Below are 6,608 nucleotides of genomic sequence, written 5' to 3' on the forward strand. Positions count from 1 at the left end.
GGAGTGCAGTGGCACAATCACGGCTCACTGCAGCCTCAACCTCTCAGGCTCAAGTGATCCTCCCACCCCAACTTCCCAAGTAGTTGGGACCACAGGTGCACGCCACCATGCCCAGCTAATTTTTTTTTTTTTGTATTTTTTTGTAGAGATGGGATTTTGCCATGTTTCCCAGACTGGTATGGCTTGCTTTGAAAAGAGGTTCTGGTTTCTATTACCTCTCTTGGGGAAGAGAGATTCTGTTTTCTATGACTCCCTTTGGAAGAGGAAGGGGCAGGAGACAGGAGGGCAGGATATGGTCAGAGAAAGTCTTTGCTTTTGAGGCTGCTTCTGAAGCTTTCTATTCTCCTTTAATTCACAGCACACCAAGGAGCCATATTTTGGGTTATTGCTTTCTGAGCCCCAGTAGGAGCCACTACCTTCTTGTTTTTGTTTTTGAGACAGGGTCTCTCTCTGTCACCCCTTCTGGAGTGCAAAGGCACCATCAGGGCTCACTGCAGCCTCAAACTACTGGGCTCAAGCAATTGTCCCACCTCAGCCTCCCAAGAAGCTGGGACTACAGATGAGAGCTATCACGCTCAAGTAATTATTTATCCACTACTTTCTTAGACCATTACAAATAAGAAGCTTATGGCCAGGCGTGGGGGCTTAGGCTGGGTGCGGTGGCTCATGCCTGTAATCCAAGCATTTTGGGAGCCAAGGCGGGTGGATCACGAGGTCAGGAGTTCAAGACCAGCCTGGCTAAGATGGTGAAACCCCATCTCTACTAAAAATACAAAAATCAGCTGGACATGGTGGCATGTGCCTGTAATCCCAGCAACTCGGGAGGCTGAGGCAGAGAATTGTTTAAACCTGGGGGGCGGAGGTTGCAGTGAGCCAAGATTGCGCCACTGCAGTCCAGCCTTGGCAACAGAGTGAGACGCTGTCTCAAAAAAAAAAAACAAGAAAAAGGCCGGGCGCGGTGGCTCAAGCCTGTAATCCTAGCACTTTGGGAGGCCGAGGTGGGCGGATCATGAGGTCAGGAATTCGAGACAATCCTGGCCAACATAGTGAAACCCTGTCTCTACTAAAAATACAAAAAAATTAGCCAGGCGTGGTGTTGGGCGCCTGTAGTCCCAGCTACTCGGGAGGCTGAGGCAGGAGAATGGCGTAAACCCAGGAGGCGGAGCTTGCAGTGAGCCAAGATGGTGCCACTGCACTCCAGCCTGGGGGACAGAGCCAGACTCTGACTCAAAAAAAAAAAAAAAAAAAACAAGAAAAAAAGGAAAAACAAAAAGCAGCTTTCCCAGCTCCACCACGAAGCAACTGCTACCAAAACTGCAGATGTGTCCAGCAGGACACAATTAACTGTAGTTAGTGGGGGACAGTTTACTAGGAAGGGGTAGGATTGCTATAAAAGTCTCATTGCGCTCATATCCCAGGTGGTTTTCCGCATGTGTTAATACCATGGTAGAAAACAAGCCAGTGAACTGTCGGGGTTCAAACCCATTACTGATGCACCACTACTGTTAATACTCTTTTTTTTTTCCCTGGGACATGGTCTCACTCTGTCACTGGGGCTGGAGTGCAGTGACACGATCATGGCTCTATCTCTCAGGCTCAAGCTATCCACCCGCCCCAGCCTCCCGGGGTAGCTGGGACTACAGATGCACACCACCAAAGCTAGCTAATTTTTAAATGTCTTGTAGAGATGGGGTCTCACTATATTGCCTAGGGGGTCTCAAACTCCTGGGCTCAAGTGATCCTCCCACTTCGGTCTCCCAAAGTGCTGGGATTAAAGGCATGAGTCACTGCACTCAGCCACATTATTTCTGATATCTTTTTGTATATATGAACTACAAGTAAAGACTTTTCCAAAAAACTCCATTGGATTTAGCCTGAAGTGGTTGTCCATGACTCAGTTTAGACTGCCTATAGGGCATGAGCGAACCCAGTTCTGGTATGGACTTATTTGGGGCAGATGTACTAGATGTGGAGAGGATGTTGCTGTATGGGCTGTCAGGTTCTCTCCAAGTGCTGTTAGTACCACACAGACCCTGGATCCTCTTCACAAAGGATGGGGTCAAGAGCACAGACACTGGTGCCAAACTGCCATCTTGTTCTAATCCAATACTCAGTCACTTAGTAGCTGTGTGACTTTGGGCAAGTTACCTAGCTGCTCTGTATTTTAGTTCCCTCATTTGTAAAATGGGGATGATAAAATTACCTGTTTCATGGGGCCCTTATGAGGACTAAAAAAGGGAATGCTTGTAAAGTGCTGAGCACAATGCCTGGAACCTAGTAAATGCTTTATTAGGGTTTGTTAAAAATAGAGAAGGCCAGGTGCAGTGACTCACGCCTGTAATCCCAACATTTGGGAGGCCAAGGTGGGTGGATGGCTAGAGCTTTTGAGACTAGCCTAGGCAACATAGCAGGACCCTGTCTATACAAAAAATAAAAAAATTAGCAGGGCGTGGTGGTGCACACCTGTAGTTCCAGCTACGCGGGGGGCTGAGATGGGAGGATCGCTTGAGGCCAGGATATTGAGGCTGCAGTGAACCCTGATCGCGCCACTGCACTCCCTCCTGGGTGGCAGAGCGAGACCCCCATCTTCCGGGGTAGGGGAGAATAGAGGAAAGGGCTGCTTGGTGCTAACTTGGAGAGTTTTTCCTCTGGGTTGGGTGCGATTACCTGGGAGAACACCAGATGGCAGCAAAGCATTATTGCTTAGTGACAGAGCATTTCCCCCCCACTTCGCATCAGCTGCCCTGGGTTTTCCCAAAGGCCCTGAGGGCACCCTCACTCCCCCCTAACCGGGCTGCGCTAAATGGTACCAGACCACCATGGACTCATTGCAGCCTGCGCCTTTGTTCTGACCGGAGTGATTATGACTGAAGACTTTTTTTTTTTTTTTTTTTTTTGAAGGGAGTCTTGCTCTGTCACCCAGGCTGGAGTGCAGTGGTGTGATCTCAGCTCACTGCAACCTTCACCTCCCAGGTTCAACCGATTCTCCTGCCTCAGCCTCCTGAGTAGCTGGGATCACAGGTTCACGCCACCACGTCCAGCTAATTTTTTGTATTTTTAGCAGAGACGGAGTTTCATCATGTTAGCTAGGATGGCCTCCATCTCCTGACCTAGTGATCTGCCTGCCTCTGCCTCTCAAAGTGCTGAGATTACAGGTGTGAGCCTCCGCACATGGCCAATCACTGAAGACTTTCTTAGATGTGGAACTCTTTGCTAAAGATTATGAATGATTTTGAGGCTTTGATACATATTGTTGAATTGGCCTCTGGAGAAATTGTACCAATTGATACCCAACCAAGAGTGGGGTAGGTGTTCCTGTGCTACGCTAATACTGGGTATTATTATTTAAAAAAATATTTGCCCAAGGTGGAGGATTTTTAAAAGGTTTTTCATTAGCATCTATTTGTAAAGTTAAACATGTAGAATTTTTTTTTGTTGTTGTTGAGATAAGAGTCTTGCTCTGTCATCCAGGCTGGAGTGCGGTGATGCTTTCATACTCACTGCAGCCTCAAACTCCTAGGCTCAAGCAATCCTCCAGCCTCAGCCTCCCAAAGCACTGGGATAACAGGTGTGAGCCACTGTGCCTGGCCTCTACTGGAATGTTCATGTTTTAAAAAGCTAATTATACAATACAAATATTAGCATTTTCTGTCACATATACTGCAAATATATTTCCTATTTTCTTGTTGTGTAAACATGTTTGACCCTATTCAGGTTTTTTGTTTGTTTAAGATACCAGGATCTCGCCCTGTTGCCCAGGCTGGGGTGCAGTGGCAAGATAATAGCTCACTGCAGCCTCTAACTCTTGGGCTCAAGCAATCCTCCTGTCTCAGCCTCCTGAATAGCTGGGACTACAGGTGCAAGCCACCACACCCAGCTAATTTTTGTGTGTTTGTTTTTTGTAGAGATCAGGTCTTGCTATGTTGCCCAGGCTGGTCTTGAACTTCTGGGCTCAAGCGGTTCTCCGATTTCAGCCTCCCAAGTAGCTGAGATTTTTATATTTTTATTCATTTCTTTTTTTTTTTTTTTTTTTTTTGAGACGGAGTCTCGCTCTGTCACCCAGGCTGGAGTGCAGTGGCGCAATCTCGGCTCACTGCAAGCTCCGCCTCCCGGGTTCACGCCATTCTCCTGCCTCAGCCTCTCCGAGTAGCTGGGACTACAGGCGCCCGCCACCATGCCCGGCTAATTTTTTGTATTTTTAGTAGAGACGGGGTTTCACCGTGGTCTCGATCTCCTGACCTCGTGATCCGCCCGCCTCGGCCTCCCAAAGTGCTGGGATTACAAGCGTGAGCCACCACGCCCGGCCCTTTTTTTTTTTTTTTTTTGAGACGGAGTATTGCTCTGTCGCCCAGGCTGGAGTGCAGTGGTGCAATCTTCACTAACTGCAACATCCGCCTCCTGGGTTCAAGCGATTCTCCTGCTTCAGCCTCCCAAGTAGCTGAGACGACAGCTGCGTGCCACCATGCCTGGCTTTTATTCAGTTTTTGAATGAGTAATACCACAGGTGGTTCAATATCAAAAAGCATTCAAAGCTATACAGTGAAAAGACTCCTTCCCGATTTAGTTCACATCCTTTTCCAGTAGGTTTCATGATTAATCACTCTTTACTTATAGCTTCAGAGTTTTTTATGCCTGTAAAAGCCAGTACAAACACATATGCCCCTTTTTTGCTTACATTTTAGCATATGTTGTGCTAGAGTGCAGTGGCGCAATCACCAGGCTCAAGCAATCCCCCCACCTCAGCCTCCCAAGTAGCTGGGACTACAGGCATGGGCCACCACGCCTGGCTAATTTTTAAATTTTTGGTAGAGGCAGGGTTTTGCTGTGTTGTCCAGACTCTTGAACTTCTGGCCTCAAGCAATCCTTCTGCCTCAGCCTCCAAAAGTGTTGGGATTACTGGTGTGAGCCATCATGCCTATCCAGTTTGTCCTTTTTTACTTTTTCTCTTTTTTAATTGCCATAAATATACTTTTATGGGATTTAATTTGTCATTCCTTAATTTTATGTATCCTGGATTGTTTTGGTCATAATTAGAAAGGTCTTTCCCTCTCCTAGGGGAATATTTTTCCTATCCTTCCCTTTAATACTTTTATGATTTTATTTTTAAACATTTCAACCTTTGAGCCATTTGGAATTTACACTGGCATAAATACTCAGTATAATTTACTAAATACGCAGTATAAATACTCAGTACAGACTACTGAGAATTTATACTGGTATAAATACTGAACCAACTCAGTTTTGTATCCAGATGACTAGTTATTGTCTTGATATCACTTATTGAATAGTTTATCTTATCCATGACCATTATTTTCAAACCCTACGTTATGAATCATATGATGATCACAGCATTATTTTTTTCATGAAAAATGTGCAACTTAATGACTAACAATATGTAAGGCATTAAATAATTGATACTACACTTATTTAATGGAATCTTGATGTTTTCAAAGACTCTTTAATTACATGGGAAATTCTCAAGACAAAATTAAGACAGAAAGGCAAGATACAAAATAATATATGCCAAGTGATCCCAATTAAAAACAAGAGTGCATTTATGTATAAAAATAGAAGAAATATCAACATTTTAAGAGTATTTATTTCTGTCTTTTAAAAAGTTTATCTGCAATGAATGTTTCCTTTTGATAAGTTGATAACCCCTAATAAATATTATTTAAAACACCGAAAAAGACTCATGTGGTAGACAGGGCACAGTGGCTCACGTCTGTAATCCCAGCACTTTGGGAGGGCAAGGTGGGAGGATCGATTAAGTCTAGGAGTTTGAGACTAGCCTGGGCAACATAGCAAGACCCTGTCTCTACAAAAATAAATTAAAAACAAACTTAGTTGGGCATAGTGGCATGTGCCTGCCATCCTAGCTACTAGGGAAGCTAAGGCGGAGGGTCACTTGAACTCAGGAGGTCGAGGCTGCAGTGTGCTGTGATTGCACCACTGTACTCCCACCTTGGTGACACAGCAAGACCTTGTCTTTAAAACAAAACCAAAACACCTCTTGTGGTATGTGTCTTTTATAAAACCATTTTTAAAAATATATTTTTAAGGTGGGAAATACAATGTATTTTCTCTCTTGGGAAAGTTTCCCTTGATTTTATCCAAACTCCTGGGGGCTGGAGCTGCAGCCCACTGCTCACATTCTTGGCTATCTCGAATGTGTTTTCTATTTCATGTCTCCTCGGGTGTCTCCTACAGCTACTGGTGTGTTTTTTGCATATTGGACTTCCAACATTTCTTGTTGAATTATTTCAGGCTCACCTTGGTCATAATGAGTGAATCTGGCTTTACCCAGGGCTTCAGCCTTTGGCATTTCACATGAGGAATATCCACTGAGCTGGGGGTCAAGAGGCCTGACCTTTAATCTTGGCTCTGCCCCAGACAAATGTGAACTTGGGTAAGTCACTCTTGCTCTGGTGGGCCTCCTTCTGTCTTCTATAAAGTTAATGTGTTAGGTGATCTCTAAAGTTCCTTCTGGTTTTGAATGTCTAACTATAGAAGCCACAGTGAATGTTGGCTTTCTAGGGGTTCCAAGGATCCTTTAGCATCATTAACAACAAACGAGATTAATACTGAGCTTGGTCTACAGTTGCTAA

The 6,608-nt window shown here is 45.0% G+C and overlaps 1 protein-coding gene across 1 annotated transcript in view; it reads left to right on the plus strand.

Moving 5' to 3' along the window:
* CIAO2A (cytosolic iron-sulfur assembly component 2A) overlaps positions 1–6,346 on the plus strand; it is a 30,840-nt gene extending 24,494 nt beyond the window's left edge. Inside the window, exon 8 of the transcript XR_004251856.2 lies at positions 6,268–6,346. The gene's annotated coding sequence lies outside the window, so the exon portion shown is untranslated. The remainder of the gene's footprint in view (positions 1–6,267) is intronic.
* Positions 6,347–6,608: the final 262 nt, after the last annotated feature.

The sequence above is a fragment of the Hylobates moloch genome, unplaced genomic scaffold (genome assembly GCF_009828535.3).
Source record: "Hylobates moloch isolate HMO894 unplaced genomic scaffold, HMol_V3 SCAFFOLD_14, whole genome shotgun sequence".
Lineage (NCBI taxonomy): Eukaryota > Metazoa > Chordata > Mammalia > Primates > Hylobatidae > Hylobates > Hylobates moloch.